General features: G+C 47.2%; 1 protein-coding gene across 3 annotated transcripts in view; it reads left to right on the forward strand.

Moving 5' to 3' along the window:
* Positions 1 to 15,644: 15,644 nt before the first annotated feature.
* ZMIZ2 (zinc finger MIZ-type containing 2) overlaps positions 15,645 to 26,752 on the forward strand; it is a 403,457-nt gene continuing 392,349 nt past the window's right edge. The window contains exon 1 of one of the 3 annotated variants that reach the window (XR_011276133.1): positions 15,645 to 15,864. The gene's annotated coding sequence lies outside the window, so the exon portion shown is untranslated. The remainder of the gene's footprint in view (positions 15,865 to 26,752) is intronic. The other 2 variants (XM_069618968.1, XM_069618969.1) reach the window with 2 other exon arrangements.

Below are 26,752 nucleotides of genomic sequence, written 5' to 3' on the forward strand. Positions count from 1 at the left end.
AGAGGGAGACTGGTTCAAGATTTTGTGCAAAAGCGGATCTGAGCCCAGCGGCGGGGGATCTAGGGTGAACAGTGAATTACCCAAGAAATTGGATACGTGAAAATCCAGATTACATTGTGTTAAAGTGGATCTGAGCCTGGCCGGGGGGGTTCCGAGGTGACTAGTAAATCACCTAAGAAAATTGTGTATATGTGGAATACCAAAAGGAAAGGAACTTTATTGTTTGTTTGTTGCATCGGGCCCTCTGAAAGAAGAGACTTTGAATGGCAAAGAGACTTTGGCACAGAAGGCCATGATGTTGAAGTTTTGAACTGCACCCTCTTGCCAGCGAAACCAGAGACTGTGGTAACCTCGAGTGTGCCTCCTTGTCCCGTGCTGAAAAGGTTGGGAAGGGAAGCCAATAGCTTGAATATCCTGACATATCATTTCTTGAACACTTTTCTTTTGCATAAAATTGTTTCCCACAATATTTGTATTTAGATGTAAGGATTGGCAATAGGTTTATTAGTATAGGCCCTTTTATATTAGTATATGCCCTTTTATTTTGACAAGACACCACTACTCTGTCATTATTATTTGATGGTCGCAGCTTGCTCCCATCTTTAGATTTAGGATTAGATACGCGTTTCTCAAACCCAATTGAAGTTCAATAAACACCCTTGAACTGTGGTCACTTGTGTCTTTCTTACTGTTGATACCATGCCTTCCTTACATTCCTTACACAACTCCTTGAAATGTATCTTGATGACTTCTGACAAGATTGTCTATGTCGGTCGATGGACATTGACTGTAAAGTAAACCAGACTTAACTCCTCTGCTGTGTCGCAGCTGAGCAGCATGCCCTTTGCTTCTGAGGTAACATATGAAAATACTTATTTTTGGCTAGACCGTGAGGGGGCTGGGTTTCAATTTGTGCTATTGAGATGATGGTATGACGTTTACTGAAGCTCCTGTATCAATGAGCACAGTGACTTGTCCAGACAGAATGGTGACTGTGCACTGCACAGTGGTTGGTGTCTGCGCCTTTTAGACCATTGGCACGCACTGATATAAAGAATACTTCATCTACATCATCCTTGTATGGTGCTTCTTGTTCTTCATTCACATGGTCGTCAGTGATGACATCCACCTTTAGTAGTCTGTTTTTGGTAGTTGTGATGTTAATCAGCATGCAGGGCTTTTCAGACATTCGTAAAGTGATTGAGGCGATCCCACTGCCCACATGATTTCCCTACTTCTAGGCATCCTTGCGATTATGGGAGGAGTCCATCACATAGCCCACTGGGAGGCCTTGGCATTTTTGATTGATTAGAGGGTGGAGGTTGTGCTTGGTTGGTGCATCAATGGGGGGGTAGGTCTGGTTCGTTCCTGCCCTCTGTCTTACTGCCTAGATTGCAGCCAGAATCGAACTGCAGGAGCTTCTTCTACTTTTAAGGGGTGCATGGCATCCTCCATGTGAGCCGCTCAAAAGGCTGCCAGATCATGTGATCTTCCTAACTCCAGAATCCTCCATAAGGATAAACCAGGTTATTTCAGGATCTATTTTCTTAGTTGAGAGGAATGCCAATTCTGGATGACTTGGCTCAGAATCTCGCTATCTTCATCCAGTAGTGCACAGGTGGTCACCAGATGCCTCAGATGCGTGTATAAGGCATCTAGGCTTTCAGTGGGGGATTGACTAGGTTGCTGCAGTTGAAATCTTTTATAATCTATGTTCGCCATTCTTGTAGTGTCTTGCATGGTGCGATAAGAACCGTCACTTGGTGGATGGGTCTTGAACAACTTGTGGACATCACAGCTGGCATAAAGCTGGTAGAGAGGGTGTACCCGCTTGGGGGGTGGGGCCTGGTCATAGTAACGAGGTCCTGACAATGAGAAGACTGCATCATCTTTGTAGTAGCCAGCAACGTTGTTGGCGTGTGATGGAGGGGTGGTAACTCCTCACGGTAACTGGGAAGAGATTGTGTTTTGCGAGCACCCTGAGGTACAGGGTGACAAACACCTGGCCACCAGCAGTACTGGGCCTAGAGCACTGATCTGTAGAGTTAGTATGTGCTGTACTTGTTTGTGCCTCTTTGCTAGTCTTACATAAGGATTTGCTGCATGGATGGAAATGTATGGTGCAGCAGTTGGTGTCCCCTTCTCACGTGCTGGTTCAGGGTCTGTTTCCATAGAGCACACAGTGGAGGGCCTTGTAAGAGTTTGATTGTGTTAAGTCAATGCCGTCATGCGGTGCTGCAGGCGGTGGGGCAACGTTCACCTCTTCAGCAGTTGTTAAGAGTTGCTCGCCTGGGTAGCCAGTGTTCCCGCTCCCGGGGATCCAGTGAGATGGTCAGTGATTCACTGCACGGCACAATCTGTTTCTTACACATCGCGTCCTCTGGCTAGCCTTACCACTGTAGTATTGTTATGTGGGGGCACTACACCCTGGTGTGGGTTCCCAGCTAAATAAAGACACGGACAACATGCTCGCAGTCTGGGTTCTGTCACTGCACTAACTGGCATGCTGCATGGGCTGCCTGTTTATTCTTCGCACTGTGATGTGCTACGTCACAGTGCCTTAAAGGAACACACACTACACTCCTCCTTTTACATAACAATGAAACAAATACAAACACAAACCAATACCAATGAGTCTTGGAGGTAGCTCAGCCGGCATCAGAAGGTTCCCATGGGATATCACCTCCAATGCTTGACTCTGGGACGCCTCCACTCCCACTTGTGCCTCCGCCCTGGTCCGTGAGAGCATTCTGGTCCTCATCGGGTTGGGGGATTCGTCATTCAGGTTGCTCTGTTTACACATCTCCTGTGACAGTAGTGATTCCAAACTCCCTTCCGACCACTCTCCTATCCGGTGACTCTGCCACTTGCCTAAAGAAACTGGAATTTCTAGCAACGGTATCCTGCCCATCCGACACCGAAACCATCAACCCTTTTACATCAACCAACTTCCCCCTTGGTTGCCTGGAGCGCACCAGTACCTTGTTTCCCACCTCAAGTGAATAATCCTGGAGGCTCCTCTGAATGCTCTCCTTTTTGTTCACTGCCTTGCATCAATTGAATACTTCCTTGTCATCGATCACCCCTGGACTGCGAAGTGTATGCTCCGGGATCATTCCTCTCGGGCATCTTTGAGAAAGTGCTTCCGCAAGGGGTGCTCTGGTGGAGCAATGGGCGGTGGTGCGATATTCCGACACAAACTGGTAGAGGGCTCTCTTTTCGCATTCTCTGCGCCCATGCAATATCCAGAATGCTTTGTTTAAAGCATGCATCAGTCTCTCCACCTCCCCATTCACAACCCCGGCCAGACAGGCATCACTTTCCGATGACGAACTCCCTGGGCTTGCAGGAACTCTGAGAAAAACCCACTCTGGAATGGGGGACCATTGTCAGAGCACACTTCAGAGGGAAGCCCATGGGTGACAAAGATTTTCTCTATCACCGGGATGACATCCATGAGGGACGTGGACTCCACAAATTCCACCTCAGTATATCGCGACCAGTGGTCCAGCAGCCCCAGTAAATTTGTGTCACAACAGGTGGAACCAACGTCCATGTGCACTATGTTCCATGGCAGCCAGCTTCTGTCCATGAACTCAATCCGTGGTTCTTTGTGGTGGGGGCTGCCACCTGACACCAAATGCAGCTTCTGATGAATGCATCTACCTTGTCTTCCAGACCTGGGAACCAGACCTTTATGCAGAGACATGTTTTGGTCTTGGCTGTTACCTGGTGCCCTCTGTGTGCAAGTTTTATCACTTTCGGGACAGGATTCACAGGTATGATCATTTTGGATCCTTTCAGTACTAGTTCATCGGTAGTGGCTGAGTTTCGAACATGCCAGCGCTGTTTTAGCACCTGACAGGCCTCACAAGTGTGCTTGTCCAGTTTTGCGAGTAACCCTTTCCACTTAACACTTTTACCTTTGGTCTGCATTATTTGGAAGCATTCATCCTCCTCTGATGCCATCTTGATCTAGTCCAGGAACATTGAGATAGGAGTCGTAGACACAGGGAGCGTCCGAACAAACTCTTCCGTCTCATATCCCTCTCTGTTGCACCCGGTTTTGTGTGAGGTGCTGAGATAAATAGTCCACTGCGTTGGCATTTCTGGGATGGTAGACCAGTGTGACGTTGTATTCCTGGAGGGCGAGCATCCATTTCTCGCTGTGAGGAGGCGGCTTGGAGGACAACCCAGCCATTATCGATACGAGGGGCGTATGATCCGTGATTATGATCACTGGCTTGCTGAAAATATACATGTGAAAATGTCTGCAGCACCATAGCACTGCCAGAGGCTCCCTCTCAATTTGGGAGTACCTCTGTTTGTTTGAAGAAAGCACCCTGCAAGCAATGCCACCAGACGGATTGTGTCCATACCGCTCCTAGAGCAAACGGGTTTGCATCCACCATTATCTCCAAGGATCAAAAAAAGACATTGTGTCCTTGGCCGTGAGTGCGCCCTTAATGTCTTTGAATACTGACTGCTCCAGGGGTATCCAATTCCACGTGCTGTCTTTTTTTTGTAAGGTTCCGGCGAGGGTGGCCAGATTCCTGATAAACCTCCCACAGTATGTGGCCATGCACAGGAAGCAGCATATTTCTGATGTGTTGCTGCAAGGGCTTGCCTCCTGTATGTCTCGCACTTTTGCCGGGTCCGCTGATATTCCTCACTCCTAAAATACGAAGCCAAAGAGGTCAATTTTCCTTTTAAGGAATTCAGATTTGTCCCTGTGTAGAGTCAGACCCGGATGTTGTATTCGCTCCAGTACTTTCTCCAGCCTGTCCAGGTGTTCAGCTTTGTACTTTGCAAACACTAGAATTTCATCACTAATGTTGATAGCGCCCTTGATGACAGCCAAAGCTCCCCTCAAAGTATTTTGGAAGACCTCTGCGGCCAATGAGATCCCAAAGTTCAAACATTTGCATCTAAACAAGCCCCTGTGGGTGGTGAACGTGGATATGTATCATGATGCGGGTCAAGTACTAACTGGTGATAACCAGCCCTCAGGTAGAATTTAGATAAATACACTGCACCTTGCAGATCCGCCACAATGTCATCTATTGTCAGGGTAATATGTCTCTCTCTTTTAATGGCCTGATTCTGATTTTTTTTCGCCCAGTGGGTCCTTCTACCTCCTCAATGATGTCTATTTTTACCAAATTGTCAAGTTCTTGTTTCACCTTTTCTCACCGGTGGAACAGGACATGCGTGTACTTCAGTTCTGTCGGATGGACAGTTTTATCAATATGGAGGTGGACGGGGTCTCCCTTCAGCATGCCAATTCTGGAAAATACCTCCTGAAAATGATCCAGTAAGGACTGCACATCTTCCACGTACACTCTGAAAGTGAAGGTCACTATACTTAGCGTCTCAGCTGCTGCGCATCCCAGCAAAGTTACTTTGCTGACTTTGGTGACAAAGAATTCTGTTTTGACTGTCCCCCCTTCGTGCTGATCCAGGGCCACGAATACACCATCTAGGGATAGGTGGACTTCCCTCTGAATGTGAATATGCAGAGATGTGTGTCTTTCAGAGGCGGTGCTCCTTCCAGTTGACGGTTGTGGTCGTCCGCCATCCCACTCACAGATGCACCCATGTCGATGAGCATGGTATTATCAACCCACATATCTGTATCTTACACTTGGGCTGACTTTTCCTGGCCTTTCCCAGCTCTCTCATGCATGAGATGAAGAAGACATCTTCCTCTTCTCTTCCGGTCTATCCTCTTCTCTGCTAGAGTGGTGAACTTGAGCCACTTTCTGGTGCGCTTTCTGGGGTTGCTGTCTTGTCCTCAGGAATGGGTCACTGGCACCCAGCAGACCCTTGTGAAGTGGTTCGCAATACCACACCTCCCACAGACATGACCTTTCGGGGGGCACTTTCTCACATTGTGCAAACGGGTGAGTTCTTTCCATAGGTGTTTCTCTTGGGTCATTCCGGTTTCTTGTACGACTTCTGAGGTTGTTGTCTGCTAATGGCACACGTACCCTCCAGTTTGATCGATTTTAGGACTGCATCAATTTTGGTGGTCCTGATGTCCGCTAGTTCATGCGACCGACCCAACTCGATCCTCATCTTCGTGGAAGTGCAGCCTTGAATCAGCTGCTGACGTACCTCATCCTCTTCATTAGACCATGGTCAAGGGAGGGCCAAATGGCCCAGTCTGACGTGAAATGTGTCAAGATTCCCCTTTTTTTCGCTTGGCCGGTCGCCTCACAAACCTCTCATAGTCCAAATTGATCCAAGCATTCCAGGAGCATGACCTTGGCTGCAGGATGCTTGTTATCGACGGGACGCAGGGTCTTAAAGACTTTATGTGTGATGGGCTGGCAGAATAGAGCAGGATCGACCTCATTGCATGGTCATTTGTTTCTCCTGTGGCATTAAGGAACATTTCTAGACGCTCAACCCAGACAGACCATTGTGGGCCGAGGGTCAACGGGGCACCAGATACATCAAATTCTTGTAACAGGACGAGCGATCCTTGCTGACATGTCACTCTGACACCAACCAGTGCGTCCTCTGCCTCATCTGCCATGGTTTATCAGCTGCAAGGGATGTGCCTGCCTTTCTTTTGATGGCTCCAGCACACGAGCCACTCGCTACCGCACCGGGTCACCGTTGGATCCTTGGCCGTGAACATGGACATGGTAGATGCCTCTTATCAGTCTTTGAGACAAGCAGGGCATGCCATCCACTGGGGTGGATCACAATTATTGGGGGGCACACAAGCACTCCAACTAGGAGCCGCAACCCTCAAGGCACTCCCAGGCGTACCTTACATTGAAAAGTGGCCCAGTGTGGGCTAGTATCCCTGTGCTGCTCCTCACAGCTCCACACGGCAGAGCACTGGGTCCCTGCTGCCACGTGGTGCCTTTGTGATGGCAAACCATGTGTGCAGGCGAGCACGCCGCTGGAGGGTCTAAGCGGCACACCAGCTAGTGAGTGTGTGTGCTCACTGCCCAGACGACCACCTTGTTGCCATTGTTATGTGGGGGCACTACGCCCTGGTGTGGGTCCCCAGCTAAATAAAACACACAGACGTGTTTGCAGTCTGGGTTCTGTTGCTGCACTAACTGGCGTGGCGCACAGGCTGCCCGTTTAGGATCCACAGTGTGACGTGCTTCATCATAGCTCCTCAAAGGAACACACACTACAAGCATGACATTACAACATCATGGAAACTGTAGGAGGCAGGGTTAACCAACACAACAGCAAACCTTATCAAAGATTAAAGTCCCTTTCCTTTTGAATTGCACCAACCTATAAAGAACAATGGCCACATTTTAAAACTTTGAGTAAGGTGTTTCTCCCTTTGATTCTGTATGAAGGGGTGAGTACCAACCTATAGGAGACCTGAGCATGGGATACTTACACCTTACTTCACACATGTGCAAAGGAAAGCCCCGGAGGATGATGAAGGAACTCTCATGTGAAAGCCTATAGCAGAGCTCAGTATATGCAGGCCGCCCTGGGTAGAATTGGCCCTCTCCTGGGTTAGGTCAGCCCTGACGTGCACCTGATTAAATAAACAGACACAGGATTGTTTCATTTGATAAGCTTGATCAGCTTTTGTTAATATAACTGAATTTGTGTAACAGAATCTCTCTAACACAAGTGTAATATTACCCCCCTCGAGGGGGCGCTCTCAACTCATACATGAAATAAGTAAATACTGAAATGATATCATTTCATTACCTTAGATAATAAATAATTAAATAGCATCAATTGGGTCACCTGGGCAGATGGGTGTTGGGCTCGAGTTCATTCACATTTGACAAATAAATAATTTAATAGCATCAGTTTGGTACTCAGGGAGAATGGGTGTTGGGCGCAAGTTCATTCACAGTTGACAAATAAATAAATAGCCTCAATTCTGTACTCTGGGAGAATGGGTGTTGGGCGCAAGTTCATTCAGATTTGACAAATAAATAATTAAATAGCCTAAATTCGGTACTCTGAGAGGATGGGTGTTGGGCGCAAGTTCTTTCACATTTGACAAATAAATAATTAAATAGCATCAATTCGGTACTCTGGGAGGATGGGTGTTGGGTGCAAGTTCATTCACATTTGACAAATAATTGAATAGCATCAATTAGGCACTCTGGGAGGATGGGTGTTGGGCGCAAGTTCATTCACATTTGACAAATAATTAAATTGCATCAATTTCGTACTCTGGGAGGATGGGTGTTGGGCGCAAGTTCATTCATATTTGATGAATAAATAATGATATAGCGGGTCTCCTGGTTACCCTTTCTGTCACCATATAACTCGTAATGTATCCTGTATCACGTTAGGAGTACTGGCCTCCCTTCACCTGGTAATCACAATAGGCTACACCAAAACCCCTTATAACTACGGGTAGCTGCAGACTACCACCATGGGCTCACAACACCTTGTACGAAGACGAAAGAAGCAGAGCCACGACTTCAATGGACCTTAAGTAATCACTACTCCTTGGCTGGTGAGGTGTGTAGTCTGTCGTGACTGCGCACCACCAGTTACACAGAGACACTTCCTATTTGCTGGTGCCAGAATATGAGGCGGGTGAGGGAAATGGCCTCTGGCTTGCCTTAACACCCCCAAAAAAGGGTTATGTCTAAGCAAGGCACAAGAATGACATGCAGCAAACATGTCCTTCTCCCTCACTTCATTATCCCAAAGTGCGGTGAGCTGCTACGCAGGTAGGCCACGCAACATGGGGGTGGGGGTAATGCGATGGAAAAACAACCCCGGGTCCTGATGGCCGCCTATCTTTTCTCCTCTTATGTCCCTCAGGACTCCTGTACGGCCTAGAACTCCCTCGCCCGAGGAAAGGAGGGAATAAACCCACTGGGGGGAGGGTAGATGAAAATCAGAAACGGGGCCACAGCCCTCTGGAGAAAAGAGAGATACCGCCCAAGAGGAGCTCAGACCAACCCTCCAAACTACCTCTAAGGCTGTACTCAAACGGTCTCCTACGAAGGACAACCCGACGCTGAACTAAAGTGAAACACCATGGCCGCAGCTCCGGAGACCGGCCTTGTACCAAACACAGACCGGCCGGTTTATAAACAAAACCCCATGCGGTATAACTGGCCCCTCTCCCACACTTCCTCACTCCTACCTTGACAGCTGCTATAACACAATGCGAGGGGTCCACCAGACTCTGTCCCTCACAACTGCGCCGGTACTAGAGGGCAGTACTAGCCCACTTTTCTCCCTCAGATATGCGCCAGCACACCCCTTCAACCCTAGGTAGGGGAGAGAGAGAACTGCCGGCCTGAAGATTGGATGGCCACAGAGGACATCCCTCAACATCAGAGAGCCGGCTGCCGTGCATGTCCCCCCCAGATCCCCAGAGAGAGAGCCCCCTTCTTCACGCCACGGCAGAAGCCTTATATCCATTTCCGTCATGTCCACCTGCAGCTAAGAGCGGGGAACTTCTTTCAGGATCTGAGGTAGAATCACCTCAGCCACCAGCCCACTTCTCCTGCTGGTGGAGCGTACTGTGACGTTGTCAGTGTACACGACGCATGCGCGAGCCTCGCATGCGCGTTTTGAATAAAGAACGTCCGTGCGGCAGTTGCCGCTGGGACCCTGGAAAGCACGGACGCATGTGTCATATCTCAGTGATTGTGTGCATGTGCGTGCTAGTACAGGGCGGCCCGAGGCATGGGCTCGCCCATCACATTGGCGACGGGGCAGGAGCCGACGGAGTGAGAGGTTTGACACGCACCGATGTGTCAATTACCGGTATTTTCTTGGTTGTGCATCCCGAATCCGACGCGAGTAATGGCGATCACGTTATTCTCAGTGCGGAAGGCAGTAGGGGCCCGCGAGGGTGCTCGTGCGCTGCCCACATGCTAACAGATAATAGAATGCCAAATTTTTGGAACTCCAGGAAGACTGCAGTGCAACCTGTAACAAGAGGAGTCCTGGTGATAGAATGGCCATCTAAGCACAGAAAGCAGCCAGGCATTGGAACATCGTCGCAGCACCGTGCCTCCTCTGCGCAGTGGGCCAGGTGTGTCAACAATCTGTCCGAGTCAGGTTTGCGGCCTCTAATCCTGTTTTGAGGTGCCTGTGCGACCTGCGAAGATGACGGACAGCGATGGAGAAGCAACGGCGGCGCAGACGGTGGTGCGCAGACAACAGGGTTCGTTGTTACCCATGCAGGAATTTGACATTTCGGGTCCTCCTTCGAAATTGGCCCAAAATGGTTGCTGTGGATAACAAAATTAGACATGTATTTCACAGCGACCGGAGAGACCAATGACGACGCCAAGAGGGCGACACTGCTCTATTCGGCAGGGATGGACGTTCTCCGCATATATGAGTCTCTAAACCTGCAAGTAGTGACGTATGATGCCGTTAAAACGGCTCTCAAGAACTATTTCATTCCTTTATCTAACGTGGACTTCCGACAGATTTCTATTCTGTGGCGAGAAACAGCGGGAGGAGGAATCACTCGATCAGTTCTGCGCACGTCTACGGCAGATGGCTACCACTTGCAGGTGGGACAATGAAGAGGTTATGGTCCGCAATCAAGTGATCCAAGGGTGCAATTAGGGCAAACTGCGCAGCCAGGTACTGCGAGAGCCGGGTTTGTCTCTTGTCCAAATACTAGACAGAGGCAGAGTGTATCAGTTGGCTGAGACGAGAGGCGCAAAGATGGATGCAGCTGTGCGCCCAGGCAAGTCTGAAGAGGCATTTGCAGTGGGGAGGCAAGCATCGTCGAAAGCGCGATGGAGCCAGAAACGCCAGGATGCAGCTCCAGCGCATGGATCGGCGACTATTTGCCAGTACTGCGGGTATGATCTGCCCCACTCCGATGACTATGCCGCCAAATCGAGAACCTGTGGCAGGTGCAATGGTCCTGGCCACTATGCCAGAATGTGTCGAGCCCTCGCACCGGTTGCCAGGCAAAGAGGACCGGCAAGGCCCAGTGGCGGCGGGTTTAGGAGACAACGCAGTATTGCGACACTGGAGCAAGACGCCCAGAGACTAAATATCGCAGAAGAAGAGGAGGAGGAAGAAGAGGTTTTTTTCATTTCGAATCTTGAGACAGGAGCACGGAAAAAGAGGCAGCCTAAGTGTGTGGTTGACATTCAAGGTGTTCCGACACAGGTACTGATAGACACAGGCGCCTCTGTCTGTGTGCTTGCCACAGACCACTATAAGGCAATCCCGGGACCACCACCATTGATGTGTCGACGGCAAAGATTTACACCTTTGGAGGCGACACTCCGCTACCCATTCAAGGGGTGTTTGTGGCACCTGTTACCAACGGGACCAAGACCATCAATGCACGTTTTTTCATCACAGACGTCAGCCCGCACTCACTACTCAGCTGCGCTGCGTCAGAGGCGTTGGACCTTGTGCACTTTGCTCTTGAGGTTTACCAGGTGGACATTGACCAACTGCTGGTCAAGTTTTCTGGTATCTTTCAGGGGGTGGGCAAGCTGAAGGGTCCCCCAGTGCGTCTTCGTATCGATGACACCATCCGGCCCACCGCCCTCAAACATCGACGAATCCCGTTCCACCTCAGGGAGCAAGTGGAGAAGGAGCTTCAGCTTCTAGTCGAAATGGACATCATTGAGAGGGTGGAGGGGCCGACGCCCTGGGTCTCACCCATCGTAGTGGTGCCAAAGCCGAAAGAGCCGGGTGCGGTACGCATCTGCGTGGACATGCGCCTCCCTAATGCCGCCATTAAATGAGAAAGACATTTAACACCGACCCTTGATGACATCGTGGGGGAACTGCAAGGGGCCAGAGTATTCTCGAAGCTGGATCTGAGGTCCGGCTACCACCAGCTAGAGCTCCACCCAGATTCCAGATATATTACAACATTTACCACACACGCGGGTCTCTATCAGTTTAAACGCCTGAGTTTTGGCATTTCCTCTGCGGCGGAAGTCTTTCAAAATGCCATCAGGGGCGCGCTGGCTGGCCTAAAAGGGGTAATCAATATGAGTGACGACATTTTGGTTTTTGCTGAGTCGAAGGCCGAACACATGAAGAGACTGTAGCATACCCTGAGAAGGTTGAGCGAGTTGGGAATTACTTTGCACCGCGATAAATGCAAATTTTTCAAGGACAGGATTGGCTTTTTTGGTTTCATCTTCCATGCCAGCGGCGTCTCGCCAGATCCTGAAAAGGTCAAGGACATCCGCGAAGCAGCGGCGCCCCAGTCCCCCACGGTGGTACGTAGCTTAACTACTGCAGGCGATTCATCAAGGGGCTGGCGTCCCTGTCCGAGACTCTCAGGGCATTGACCAAGAATGAGGCCACCTGGGTGTGGGACAGGAGAGAGCAGGAGGCGTTTCAGGAAATCAAAAGGGCACTGTCGGATCGAGACACGATGGCGTACTTTGACCCCACCACTGAATCAGAGATTGTTGTTGATGCCAGCCCGGTGGGACTGGGGGCTGTTCTTATGCAGACGGATCACAGAGGCGACATGTGCCCCATCACGTATGCGAGTAAAGCTCTCACGGACACGGAAAAACGCTACTCGCAGATCGAGAGGGAGGCGTTGGTCATTCTTTGGGGCTGCCGCCACTTTCGTCTGTACATTCTGGGCAAACCAGTTACGGTTGTGACTGACCACAAGCCGCTCCTGCCCATCCTAGCGGGCGTGTCGTCAAAGCCCCCCCCCAAGGATAGAGCGCTGGATGCTTCCACTCATCGAGTACGGGGTCAAGCTAGTATACAGACCGGGGTCTAATAATCCTGCGGATTACCTCTCACGCCACCCAAACAACGAGCGGGAGGATGGTCCCAGTGAGGTGCTGGATTGCCAAGAGTTGGTGTACCACGTTGTAGAGAGCGCGATGCCCATGGCTCTATCTAGGGTAGCCGTGGCCGAGGAGTCGTCGATGGACAAGGTGTTTCATATTGTCAAGGCTGCGGTGAGAAGTGGTGACTGGAAGGAAGTGCTCCAAAACAACTCCAGGTGGGAATTGAGGGCTCAGAAGGACCTTCAGGTGCTCTTGAGGGTGAGGGACGAACTCTCGATATCTGAAGATGGACTACTGCTGCGGGGAAGGCAGACCGTCATTCCACAAGCCCTGAGGAACCGCGTCCTGGAACTGGCACATACGGGACATCAAGGTATCGCCAAGACCAAGGCGTGGCTCAGACCCAAGATATGGTTCCCCGATCTGGAAAGTCTGGTGGAATTGTACGTAAAAGGTGTTTATCGTGCCAAGCGTCAAGTCCTGTTGAGAGGGCTCCGCCCATCAGTTCCATGGAAAGGAGTGAGAAGCCGTGGGGCACCATCCATGCTGATTTTGGATCAACGGGAAGGGGCATGTACTTTTTGGTGGTGGTCGACCAATGGTCGAGGTACCCGGAGGTGGAATTGGTGGAATCAACAGCGACCGACCACACCACCAGGGCGTTGGACAGAATGTTTTCTACGCATGGCTTCCCTGAAATGTTGTGCTTGGATAATGGATCCCCATTCACGGGGAGCCAGTTTGCGCAGTACTTGAAGGAAAAAGGCATCCAACATCGGAAGGTCTCACCCCTCTGGCCTCGGGCAAATGGGGAAGCTGAAAGAATGATGCGGACCCTTAACAAAGTGTTCAGAATATCAGCCAATGGAGGGAAGGATCTACAGCAGAAATTGGTCGAGTTCCTGAGGGAATACAGAACCACACCCCACCAGTCCACGGGGGTTGCCGCAGCCGAAGCGCTGTTTGGACGCTGCCTGAGAAGTTTGATACCCGATATGGAGGGACGGGAACCCAGGGTTATCGACAACGAGAAAGTCCGGGAGGAGCGAGCGGCACGCAACGTGAAGGAGAGTGCGAGGAGAGGTTTGCAAGACAAGGAGGTGGCCCTAGGTGATTCGCTGTTAGTGCAGAATCGGAGACCTAAAGGAAAGCTGTCACTACCATACGAACCCCAGCGGTGGACTGTTTCCCATGTGAAGGGGACCATGGTCACCGCGGCCAATGAAAGAGGGACAATCACCCGCAACCAATCTTTCTTTAAGAAAGTGGACGTTCCCTGTGAGGAGACGGACCCCGACGACGGAGCCTCATTGGGAGCGTGGGCTGAGAGCCCCGGAGCAGATGCCCCACCGGATGGGCTGCCGCGGGTGGAGTGCCCCGGCGTGATCCCCCAGTGCGGCCGCCAATACCCTGTGCGACATGATCGTAGACCGCCTGCTCGTCTCAAGGACTACGTCCTGGACTCGGGAGACTGAGCCGGAGTCCGAGTCAGGTCAGCGACCCACGTTGGGTCCAGTTATCGTTTTACATGTTGTACTGTTGTGTTTGTTCCAAGTTTGTTTTGATTAAAGAAAAAAAGGGATGTGATGTTGTCAGTGTACACAACGCAGGTCGAGCCTCGCTTTGGGTCGCGCATGCGCATTTTGAATAAAGAACGTCCGTGCGGCAGTTGCAGCCGGGACCTTGGAAAGCACGGACTAATGTGTCATGTCTCAGTGATTGTGTGTGTGTGCGTGCTAGTACAGGGCGGCCCGAGGCACGGGCTCGCCCATCACACGTACCATGTCCCTCTGAGAAACCCACATGAGGGAAACACAACAGAAATGAATAAAGGACTGCCAAACAATCATGAACACACAATCCATTCACCAAAATGAAACCCCCCACAATAAAGTAGGGGTTTACACTTGCAACGAAAATCACACTTTTGAAATCTAACTGATAAACTAAAGATGTCAATTATGCTGGGGGTGGGTGAACTGTGAAGGCAGAAAAACCTGCAGGCCCCGACAGCAACACAAGGTACCCACAAACCCAGAGATTTAAGACAGGACCCAACGCTGCCCTGGCAGCCTTGTATCACGTGTGATACCTGGAGACAGTCCTGGTTTTTCCATTTGCGTGTTGAAACGTGTAGTTTCGTTTTTCCAATTTAAAGGCTTCATATCCTGGTATGCAAAGGGGAAAACAGGACTGGCTCAAAGTATCATGCATGGCAAGGGGGCCACTTGACAGCAATGCGGTAAGAACAGGGTGTTCAACCTGGATTTGCAATATATGAATATAACATTATTGCACTGTATTGACTCGCTCATAGAGAAGGGTCTTGTGTTTTGGGGGGGGGGTATAGCGAGGGGGTCAATAAATCAGTAAACACGTTCCGTGCGTAGAAAGATTTGGCAATAATAGGTAGTGTGTAACTGCTGCAAAAAAAGGGGTTGAAATCGAAAGCCAGAAAGATGAAATAGAAAAAAAGAACCTACGAGAAAAAAGAAGGATAACAATAAATACAAGAGATAAGGAGGGAGAAGCAAAGGGCAAAGAGAGTAACGGAACAGAGGGGGTAAAATGTGAAAGAAGGGTGGAGAAACGAAGTGTTTACAGGAGGAAGGAGTGATTATAGAGAAAGGATCAAGTGCGACAAGTGAAACAGCAGGAAAGGGAGGGGAGAAACGCTGAAGAAAATACCGGAGGGGGAGGGAGACGGCAGGAAAGGGAGGAGAGAAGGGCTAGAGGACATCTATGGGGGGGAGGGGGAAGGCAGGGGAGGAGGGACAGCAGGAAAGCAGGGGGTGTGGGGGAGACAGAGGGAGGAGAGACAACAGGAAAGGGAGGAGGGAAGGGCCAGAGGACACACAGGAGAGGGGTGGGGATACGGCAGGAAAGGGAGGAGGGGAGAAGGGCCAGAGGACAAACGGGAGGGGGAGGGAGGTGTAAGCAGAGAAAGATCAGGGTGTGAGGAAAGCAAGAGGGCAGGGGAGGAAGCTGAGAGAGGGGGAGGGGTGAACACTGAGCCCTAGTGCCGAGCAGCAGCTCTGAGGTGAGCCACAGAGGAGGAAGAACCAACCGTCGAAAGATCAGAGGCTAGAGGAAGACAAGAGGGCTGGCGAGGAGTGTGGCTATTATCCGCCTCTTTCAGGTAAGCAAGGATCTGTCTCTCCACTTTGTACCGTGTTGAGCATCTGGCTGAGCCGGTCTCTTTCGGGCTCTCCTCCCTTTATCCCACCTCTTCGTCCCCTTTGTACCATTGCTTCCCCACCATTCTTTTTCCCGAGTCCTCTCTCGTCTGCATACCACATCGCCCCACTGCCCAACCTCTCCAGATCCACGCTTCCCTTAGACAGCCCATGCCTGACCTGCTGCTTCTACCCCCTTCCATCCATCGTTTCTCGTGCCCTCCCTTAACATGAACCTGCAATCCCCACTCCCAACCTCCGCTCGCATCGCCTGCCGTGTCCTTTTTCTGCACCTCCTCTTCCCCTCTCTGAACCTCCTCTTCCCCTCACTTCCTCCTCCCCCAGCACTTATTTTCTCGACCTACCCGCTCTGCTGTTCTTCCTATCCCCTCCCAGAGTCCTTATCCCCTGCCTCTCTTCGGGTCTACTGCAGCCTAGCCACTCCATCGCTTACCACGCCTGCTTCTTCCTTCGCCCACATCTGACTCCTATATCCCTTTCAATCTCGCTTCTCCCTAGTCCTGACTGTCCCTCCCAAACTCTGCCATTTATTACACACTAGCTGCCAGCTCCCTCTCCTCGTACACCCCCTTCCCGGCCTCTATTTCTGGCCCTTGTTGTGCTTTGAGGAATGCGTGCAGACCATTTGCAGGCACCGGGCAGACTGCCTGTGTTGAAGAGGTTTAGAGGTGTAATTGTGCGGGACTGAATCTTTGTTGCCTGGGAGGAAGATGCAGTGCCAATTCCCTTGAGGTGATCTCACTAATGTTTGCACGTACACTGTTTCCCACCATATGGGTTTGCAAGAATAAGCAGGAGGAGGGCTGTGACCCTGCACGTCAGTGCCATGGTGGAGGCCATTGATATACTTCCACGCATTCTTTCCTGTTCTATCCATCTCAGGATGGGCTAAGGGTGACCAGCACCCTATCGCCCCCCCCATGTGTTTTATAAGGAGAGAGCACCGCCTCTCTCGGAGTCCTAACGGAGGCCAGGGGAGGTTTAGGAATCGGTGGACCCTAGCCCCCCATGCACAAAGCTCTTTGCTCTGTTGGGTAGAAGTGTAAGAACCCATTTTTGATAGCTAAGTTGGGTGTATAGTCATGCACAGCATCTAAATATTTAAACGTCTTGTGGCAATACTAGCGATTTCCTCACTGGGAAACTGCTACTTTGGTGTTCTCGGAGTGTTGTGTGTGCCAGTTTTTATATATGCCAAATGTTGCTTATAGTTGTATTTTCAATATGTTAGGATGTTAGTCTGATTTTTCGTCTCCATTATTTTGACAGTCTATCTGTTGCAGAAATGTGTATGTGTAGATCACAGGCTGTTCTGCAAATATAGCTCACTTAAATGTGTGTGTATATATACTGTGGAGATCTGCCAATTACCAATTTACAACTGAATTCTTTCCAAGAGCCATGGAAGATGTACATTCTTAATATTGTATATATCAACCAAAAAGCGAATAATTTGAAAGATTAAGCTATACAGTTGATCGCTTTATAATTCCTGGGGTTTCTTTTTTCCTTTTGGAGGTCCTATTTCTTTTTTTTGTTTTGTTTTTTTTTTTTTTTCTTGTAAATGATTTTATAATGGGGTAATCCTTGTATTGTCAGGAATTCACTACCCATTAAACTCCCGTGTGGACTGGTTACCGAAGAATGGGGACAGGGACGCGGTCTGTAGCACAGTGAGGACATCACGGGTTGTCATGGCTACTTTCGACAGTTTCCTGGCGTCACTTAGTTGCTGGCATGGTTTGGGTTTGTAGGTCTTGCTAAAAAAATTGACTTGTGTACCACTGGAACCTGCCACCAATTTCACCTTTAGTTCAAACTAGATGTATCACCTGAAGCATGGACTTCGTTTTGGGCTGCGGATCGTATTCATTTGATCAGATCTGACCAAACAAATTCAGATGCTTTAGAGCGATGAATTTGATCACTGGCAATGTTTCAACACGCGTTTGCTATTTTCGGATCATCTTACATGGTTCGTGCTATGCATTGTGGTTAAATTGCTTGGCAAACGTTCTGCTCTATTGGGTTATTCTAAACTAATTTGAAAATTCGTGTTAACAGTAGCAAGAATACTCCATGTGTTATTCTTATGCATGCCATTTGGGACACAATAACAAGTGTACAGTTCTGTTATATGCATTCTGGGATTTGTAGAGTTGAAGCACTTTGTTTAAAATGGGAGATCCCAAGTCCCAGAATGATGTGTGCTACACTAGGGTGCTCGCAGATTTACTTCAATAAAAGACCGGGTTACCTACCTGGTCTTCCTATTCCTTCCAATATTTTGTGGCAACGAACACTCTCTGGCCGCTTCTTCCTCACCTTTACTGTTGTAATGCAAGTAACCACCTGCGCAGAGCCATGTGTGGCCATCAACACGATATGTGGGAGGGACTGGGCACCGAGAGAGCCTGAACCAAACAAGGGGATCCAGAACGCTTCTCTCGCCCCAATACCCAATCCTCCCTGAGAACATTTTTAAAATAATGGGATAACTTGGTCCACTTTACAAAACTTTCTGTGAAAAATTGGGTAAAAAGCCACCGTTGGCAATCAGTTTAGAATGCTAGCACATGACAAAACCTAATAGATGCAAGTCACCAACAGTGCACAGGGCCATTTTTCAACACATTTTCAAAGTGCTTTTGCCAACAACGTATACCAGTATATAAAACCTTTTCATGTTGGCTGTACCCATATATGTCCATACAGGTTGCATCAGTATATGCCAAATTACCATCTAAGGACTTGCAGACAGTAAAAAATACGATGCCACAGTAAGAAAGTATATGGAGATTGGCACCACTAATGTAGTTCTTTCTAGCCACATAACACTTGTGCATCAAGGTTAAAGCAAACATATCGGGAGTAAAGCAAAAATAGAATGCTATGCCCCCAGAAGCCCCACCCCTTAAGTTAGAGATTGAGCCTGAGCATGTACGCATATAACACTTTCACTGTAGATTTACACATCGTTCAAACAACTTACATGCACTCATTCATAATAAAAAACAAGCACGCGTACCTCGACTAGTCTCCCTCTCGACATTTGCCGTGCCACCAAGGAGGACCGGTTGACCACCCTCTCCACAATGTGAACACGCTGACTGACAGGCGAGGACCTGTCATTCAGTGTGTCTATGCTGTTAGTGTGCATCAATAAGATTAAAGGATTACATCATAACATAAAACTGAGGTCTTCAGCCAAGCCTACTATACATAGGTCTGCCCCCTTAGGAGTGCGGGAGAAATTGTGAGAGGAACTGTTTGTGCAAAGTAGGGGTTATGTTTATTGAGTAATGAATAGTGGTCTCTGGTTGCCGTATAATCTTGTGTTGATCTTCAGGATCTCAATATGGAAATCTCGATGGATGGACATGGATCTATTACCCAAAGTGAATTAATTATTATTAACGAACATGGGTAGAGTTGGGTGGTTTATCTCGTCTGCCTGCCAGTATCTTAATTAGATCTTGATTCCTGGCCTATTAGTTCCTTCATCACCCAATTGGGGGGCTTCTAGATCTTGCCACATGCGGAAGCCAATCTAAAAAGGCATCTTCAGTCTTCCAGCACATGATGAAGGGGGATGTTTATTCAAGGAATTATATGGCGAGTTTTGTTTCCATGGTATCTGTGATTTGCACAGTAATACAGTGGGAGAGGCAGGACTGAACCTCTCTTGGAGAAGCTGGGCAACAATTGGGGCACAATTTTGGTAACCAATTCCGAAACTTCCCAGATGCACCCCAATAGCTGCAGGTAGGGCTCCAATCTCTGTACTCTATAATGAAACAGAAATCATCACTTCTACGAAAGATGAAAACCCAGCGATTAGACACAAAATACTTCCAACACAAGAAGTGGGAAAGGTTGCTGTCTTGCTTAACTCTTGGAAACTAGAGTGGAACAAACAACTTCACATTCTGGACTCTATTAGAGAATCCAGATTGAGTGAAGGAAAAACTGAAGAGATATGATTGGATGCTCACAAGAGAAGCAAAACTTTCCTATAAGTTACAAAACCACATGGCCAACGAACACAGAAAGAGACACTTCTGCAATATATCAAAAAATGTCCTTCAAAACATCTTGGTGAGAGGATGATGCACATCAGACTCAGAGTATATCCAACCAAGAGTATATCCAACCAACTAATTCAAACGCAACACGGGCAAACGTGGAATAAATGAGGGGTCATGTAGATTCGGCAACAAACATAACTACACAGAATCCACACTGCACCTGCTATTCGAGTGCACTGTAGTTGCAGCAGAAAGAAAGAAATGTGTTGACAGTTATATGGCACATTCAGAGCGAAATCAATTTATGAATGGTGGGAAGATTTTACACTTGGATGTAATCAGCCGTTCATTTGTGCTGGGATACACTTTCTGGATAAACTATTGACAGATCAAGATCAGCTCCAAGAAGAGAAATGGAGAAGAGACATCATTGATTGGAGAGAAATAACACAATTTGATTTGAAGGCTCTGGCTGGAACGAGAGAAGAATGAGTATTTACTTTTTGGGAACGTTTGAGACTGGAAAGCTAATGGATAAACTATCGCTAGTCAACGTGAAATGGACTTTTTTTGTTTTAAAACTAAATCGCAATAAAAAAATTAATTAAAAAATGTAAATGAGGAATATGATGTTTTAGTGTACACGATCTTAGAGGAGGTAGAATGAACCGTTCTTGTTGGGCCATCTATTAACCAAAGAAGGAAGTTATGGGGCCTATTCTGAAAGTTAAACCTCCAACTAAGGCTTTTCCTGAGTCTCTTAGAATACTATTCTAAGGTAACTGAGAAGTCTGCACGGGGTGGAGTTTCATTGGGGGTGGCACATGCAGAATTCGTGCCTTGAAACCCTTCTTTTTTTGTTTTTTTTCTTTTTCAGATGAGACCCCATGGCGGACGCCTTTCTCAGTATTCCTGCCTGCACCCAGGGCCTGGGTCTCATTGAGTCAAGTGTTGTTGGGGGGGTATCTGTTGCATTTGCTTCATGGGTTTGGGTGGGAGTGAGTAGGACTATTCCACTATTGAGGCACTAGCGTGCTGTGGGCATCCACATCCTTTATGACCTATTTGTGGGATATTATGTATATCATCCTTATCGAACATACGCCTTTACAGCACCTCTTGTCCATGAGGGGGATCTAGTTCTGCTACACACCACATCGCCTGGTGGTTGGCTCCTGTGCAGAAATACAATGTTTACATTCGGTTTGTCCCGGAGAGGGAGCACCCCTTGGCCGACTCTCTCTAACGATGTCTCCACATAAAGATACCACTATCCGGGAGTAAGGCATGGAGAGTGGCGATAGTAGGTGGTTCAGTCTCTGTTCACAAATCTGTATGGATGGAGGCATTGCAGATGGGCGAGCAGTCATCAGAGGTCACCAGTTACCCTTGATCACGAGTTACCCTTGATCACGGGTGGCTGAGGGAATCATCCAAGCATTCAATGCTCTCAATCTGCAGTACTTGGTACTTGGCCAGGAGCTTGACTAAGCAGAGTCTGGGGTCTAAATGTTGGTGGCCTGATATTGATGGGATTATGCAAGTGGTTGCCATAAGTGTGACCCGAGTGATAAATCGCACCAGATTAATATGCAAGAGTTGAATCCCATACAAGTTCCCAAAAGAAGCTTACTATTGACTTCATGTAAGTGATTTGGGCTAAGAGTTGATTTGCCTTTGCTCTTGTTTGATTTTGTGGCCATTATCAACACCACTAAGGACTCATAATTGAGGGTAGCTGGGAGATATTAAGCTCCTAGTTAGGTTGACACCAACGGCTAGCAGGAGCTACTTTTAGCTCCCCAGGCGAACTGATGGAGAACAAACACATCTATGTGAATTTTAACGCTGTGCATTTGGGACATTCTATAGAATAAACATTAACACACATCTATGTGACATTTGAATCATGGGGGTATTTTATGTGCAAGTTAGATTTGCTGAACGCTTTTACTAGCTCTTTGGCCCCTCATTGTAGCTCCTGGTCACTTGTTAATGCTGGATGCCCATGAGCTACTTTATCTAATCTTGATATTTGTCCCTGCCGCTGGAGTCATTCGTCTTTTGATGCAGCCTTTTTGTGGGAAGGCTATCCTAAGTACATTGGGCAGGATGTTCAACTATCGTTGAGAGAAATGCAGAGTAATTTGAAGGAGAAGGGAATAACAAACTTCAGGATGGCTTCGAGGAGGAAGGATAGTTCATGGGCAACATGTTTTTCTAGGAAGCAAGACAACGCAGCACTATATAGGTTTGAATCTGATCCCATGCTTAGAAACCATATTACTCGTATTAAGAGCGTCCTAAATGAAATGAACAAAAATACCCCCTAAGGCCAATCAGCTTGTAGAGTGGGTTAATCGCATGATTTGCAGTTGACCTATACCAACAATGGACTTGATTAGGTTAAGACTCTGAAAGCCATTACAGTGCCATATAAGGACAGCCCTCATAACCGGTGTAACAGCATTTATTGGGATGGGGGGAATGGGCCCATTTCTGAATATGTGCATCCCATTGGATACCAGAGGCAACTCGGGCATGGGCATGGAAGATTCTTCTACGAGGCAGCTGGATTGACTGCAGCATAATTATAAGGTGCCACATGTCACTAGCATCTCTTACAGATGCCTCTATGTTGATGTAGTTGATTTGATCAGGGAGTGGAAATAGTTCAGGGTCTCCAACGTGTACTCTGGGTATGTTCTTCAGGGCTGGCAGTCATGGGATTGAGCAGATAATAATTGGCGGCTTGAGTATAGCAGAAGTTGGAGTAAGAGTTGTGTGGTTTTAAAGAGTTATCTTCTGGGTGTGGGGGACCAAAGAGGTTCGCTGGGCATGTGGTAGGGAAGCAACATCTCATGACTTTGGTATTTACGAAGGATTAATTGTGTGCCAAGACAGTGACCTTTTGGATCCTTCACTGTTCCAGTTATGAAAAACGAATCCTTGTTTATGTGTAATACTAGGGTGACCTCTAAATTAGAGCGGACAGAAGGCCCTGCCCATCTCTGCCGGTGGGGAGGGGGGTAGTTAGTCCTTGCATTTGCCAGTCTGTCTGTTGGGGGGTCATCAATGTCCTTGTTTTAGTGACTACATCCTGCGTTGATGTGCTAGCCTCTTAGAATAGAATGCTACCCTTCAATTAGGCGGTGCGTTTTGTACGATTTAAAAAGAAAAAAAAAATCTTTAAAAGTGTTTTTACAGTTTACAAGGAACTAAGCGAGTACAAACATTTAAACAACACACTAAATAACATCAACTATACTCCAATCATAAAACAATTCATGAACTAATTTCGGCATAATTAACGAATATAAACGTTAATCCCAAATCTGCCTTCATGCTGCTTCCCCCGCAGGCATTCTATTCTTCAGACCCTGGAAAATGTCCTCTAATAACGTCAATGCAATTATTAGAAACCTCCCCAAATGGCTAATTCTCTTTGCCAAGAAAAAAGGGCACTTCAATGCCAAGTAAGCCAATGATTCAATTTGGTCGGAGCCGCACATCTGGCACCCATGCATCTCTAGCTGTACCCAATTTTGGCCCTAGGACTTCTAAAGTAAGCAAAGCTTTTGAACAGAATTTAAAGTAAAGATCCCAATGTCTTTTAGATGGGAACTTCTGCAAGTTTGAACTTAACTTGCGTCGTGGTACGAATCGATGTTGGTTATCCCGAACACTAGCAATCTATCAAGAACGTCGTAATCAGAGATTCTGTCCCGACAGTGATTTTCTTTTTTATCTATTTAATATTTATAATTTTTTAATTTTTTTTACGAAAGTCACTTTCTGTGGGATCTATAAAGATAATACTAGCGAAGTTCTCACATCTCTACATCTCTCGTGACACCCCAGCAAAAACAAAGGAGAAACCAAGGTACCCCTTAACAGACCTTTCATATATGAGCAAAGAGAATTGCCTTCGTCCTCCCAAGATTTTGACATGCAGCGATGGGCATCTATTTATGTATTGGGCCCAACTCCTGTCTAATGGCACTTATTGGCTTAGGGTTTGGGAAGAATAGAACGGTCTTCCAAACTTTTGTTTCTAGTCTATCAAAGTAGGTTCTATCAAGAAAGGGCATCAATTCACAACCATACAGTGTGGCTGCAGTAGATTTTAATGTATACAGTTCAATTGGAGCTATCGGAGAAAAGGCACAAAGTTTTTTCCCGAAGGGCTGTCATCAAAGAAATGCCAAGACCAATTTTCTGCCATTCTCTCTTTTTGCAGCCGGAATTGTTTTTTTATCGAAATTAGAAATCCAAGATAAATTATAGCAGGTACCTGTTCAATTTTAGTCTGGTTTAGATTCCAGGGCTATGATTTGGACTTTCGCTTTGTGGTATAGGGCTTAACAAATGACTTCCTGTGGTTAATTTTGAGATGATTCCTTTCCATATAACTTTGAACCTCATCCAGAAGTCTTTTGAAGGCCGGCTGGATTATAATCCAATAGCAAAAGGTTGTCCGCATAGTTGATAGTGTTGACTCTTAACTCGCCCCATTTGTGTGCGTAACAGGCCAATAATGAGGACTCCTTCCATAAATCAGTTAGAAAGATATTAAAGTGAATTGGAACCAGGATACAGCCCTGGCGAACCCCTCTTGTAACAGCAATAGGGCTAGACAGATTACCCTGTGTGTTCAATCCAACAATTGGAGTTGTTGCTATCTAGCAACTGGATCGTTCCCAAGAGACCCAGAGGAATACCACACTTCTCCAATTTTGCACAAATAGCTAAGTCCATATTATCAAAAGCAGCCGTTGGGTCTAACACTGCCATATTTAAGGATCTCCCAAATGCACGCCAATATCTGAAGTGCAGATGGACCGAGCCAAGGCACTTATGGCCCCTTTTGCTAAATCCTGTTTGTAAGGGGTTTAACAAGTTCTCAGCCTCCACCCACTTTGTGTGGTCCCTCCAAAATAAATTTTGCAAATACATTTTGTCGACGAATCAATTGAGGCAATGTGGCGGTAATTAGAGGGGTTAGTTCTAGACCCTGATTTTAGAACTATTTGACCTAGAGTGTACCTTATTTTGTTTTTTCCTCTACTGAATATTTTTAGGCATGTTGTGGATTAATTGATTTGGGTGTGCTCCTGTCATATTGTCTATATCAAATGTTATACACTGGGAAACTCCTTGAGATTTTTTTTTTTAAATACAATTTTTTTTAATTCCTCATTTGATGTGTTTTGTTTTTTTTAAAACATTTTTTTAGAAGCTGGGGCATATTATATCCTGTGGTGTCCACGTCGTGACTTTTTGTGTTGTGTGTTCAGAGGTAGAACACCTCTCCTAGCATGCTAGGGGAGGAGGGTTGATGTGTGAGTGCCATGATTAAGTGAGCTTAGAGGTTTACTACAATAAAGAGTTGAGCGGCCTACCCTGGTCTTTATAATCCTTACTACATGTATATTTCTTAGAGCAGAAATAACGTTTTCATGAGCTACAGCTAAAAGCAGCTTTTGTGTATCAGGCATTAAGCAGGATGGAACTGTGGTAAAGAGCAACTAGAGCCAGGGTCTCCAACCTTTACGTTGGCAAGAACTACTTGTAGTTAATGGCCAATAGACGGTAGCCACTAACTCCTGGGGTGGTGATATCCTAAGTATGAGAAAGTATCCAAAGACCTTTTGGGGTGCTTTGTTTGCTCTTTACATAAAAAAAAGGAATAGCATGCATGCATTCTCTCCAATGCTTATTCTCCTGGTGTGCAGTTTTCAACAGTACTCAGATGCTGTCAGACGGGATCATTGATTTCAGGAAGTTCGTTTCAAAAAGGCAGATTCACAGAGATAGGCAATCACATTGACCAACAGTTGCAAACACTATGGCAAGGAAGGTATCTGCACACCTGACATTGCAGACATAAATTCAGGACCGTTTTAAAAGTCTCTTAAAACAGACTCCGCAACCAATATACCTGTCACCATTGCACCATCAGGAAAAGTACATGGAAAGTTCTCATTTGTGTGCATTTTTTTTCCACTGTAACTGGGGGGCAAGGAAGATGTAAGGTGCACATTTTCTTTTTATGCTGGAAAAAACAATTGTTTTCCCAATCAGGGTGGAAATGCTATGCTGCTCATTTTGGTGTCTGGTGAAAAGAGCTAATGGGAAGCCTCGGCCGAGCTACCAGTGGCTCACGATCTACTAGTTGGAGACCCTGGAACTACACCATGTGTCATATCCAATTTCCACATGAGGTGCAAACTAATGTTTTTGTCCATTTCACATGCAACTCAGTATGCTTCAGGTGTTCTTCTAATGGTTCCCAATTTTCCTTTACAAATATTCCCAAATGTATAGATTTTATGCGATGCGTGTATGTTCGTTGGGCACCAGTTGGCCCATTAACTTTGTGTTTGAGGATATGTATTAAGGAGCATAAGGGCATATTTATTTGTATTTATTTGAAGTACAGGGATGTCTGTTTTTATCCGAATTGCTTACAATAACACATTTACAGATGGTGGAGCAAGGCATAAATTAGATTTCAAAAATTGATTAGCGGTTTGCTAATTACATTTTTCTTGATTAGCAAAGAAACCCATTTGATTAGCAATTGTCTACTAATGTTTTTAATGCCACCAGAAGATACTTGTACCCAAGACATAAAATGAGCAACAATATAGCAGTTTTGTATACCGCTGAAGTAAGACATTAGTGAAATAAGTCAGGCCTTGCCAATTCTTTTGGTGAAAAGGTGCATGTCACCACAAACCCACTTTAGTTTGGCACACTTCTGCCCCCCAGAGGCCAGCCATGCACAGTGAAACTTGTA

The sequence above is a fragment of the Ambystoma mexicanum genome, chromosome 10 (genome assembly GCF_040938575.1).
Source record: "Ambystoma mexicanum isolate Mex_15411 chromosome 10, UKY_AmexF1_1, whole genome shotgun sequence".
NCBI lineage: Eukaryota > Metazoa > Chordata > Amphibia > Caudata > Ambystomatidae > Ambystoma > Ambystoma mexicanum.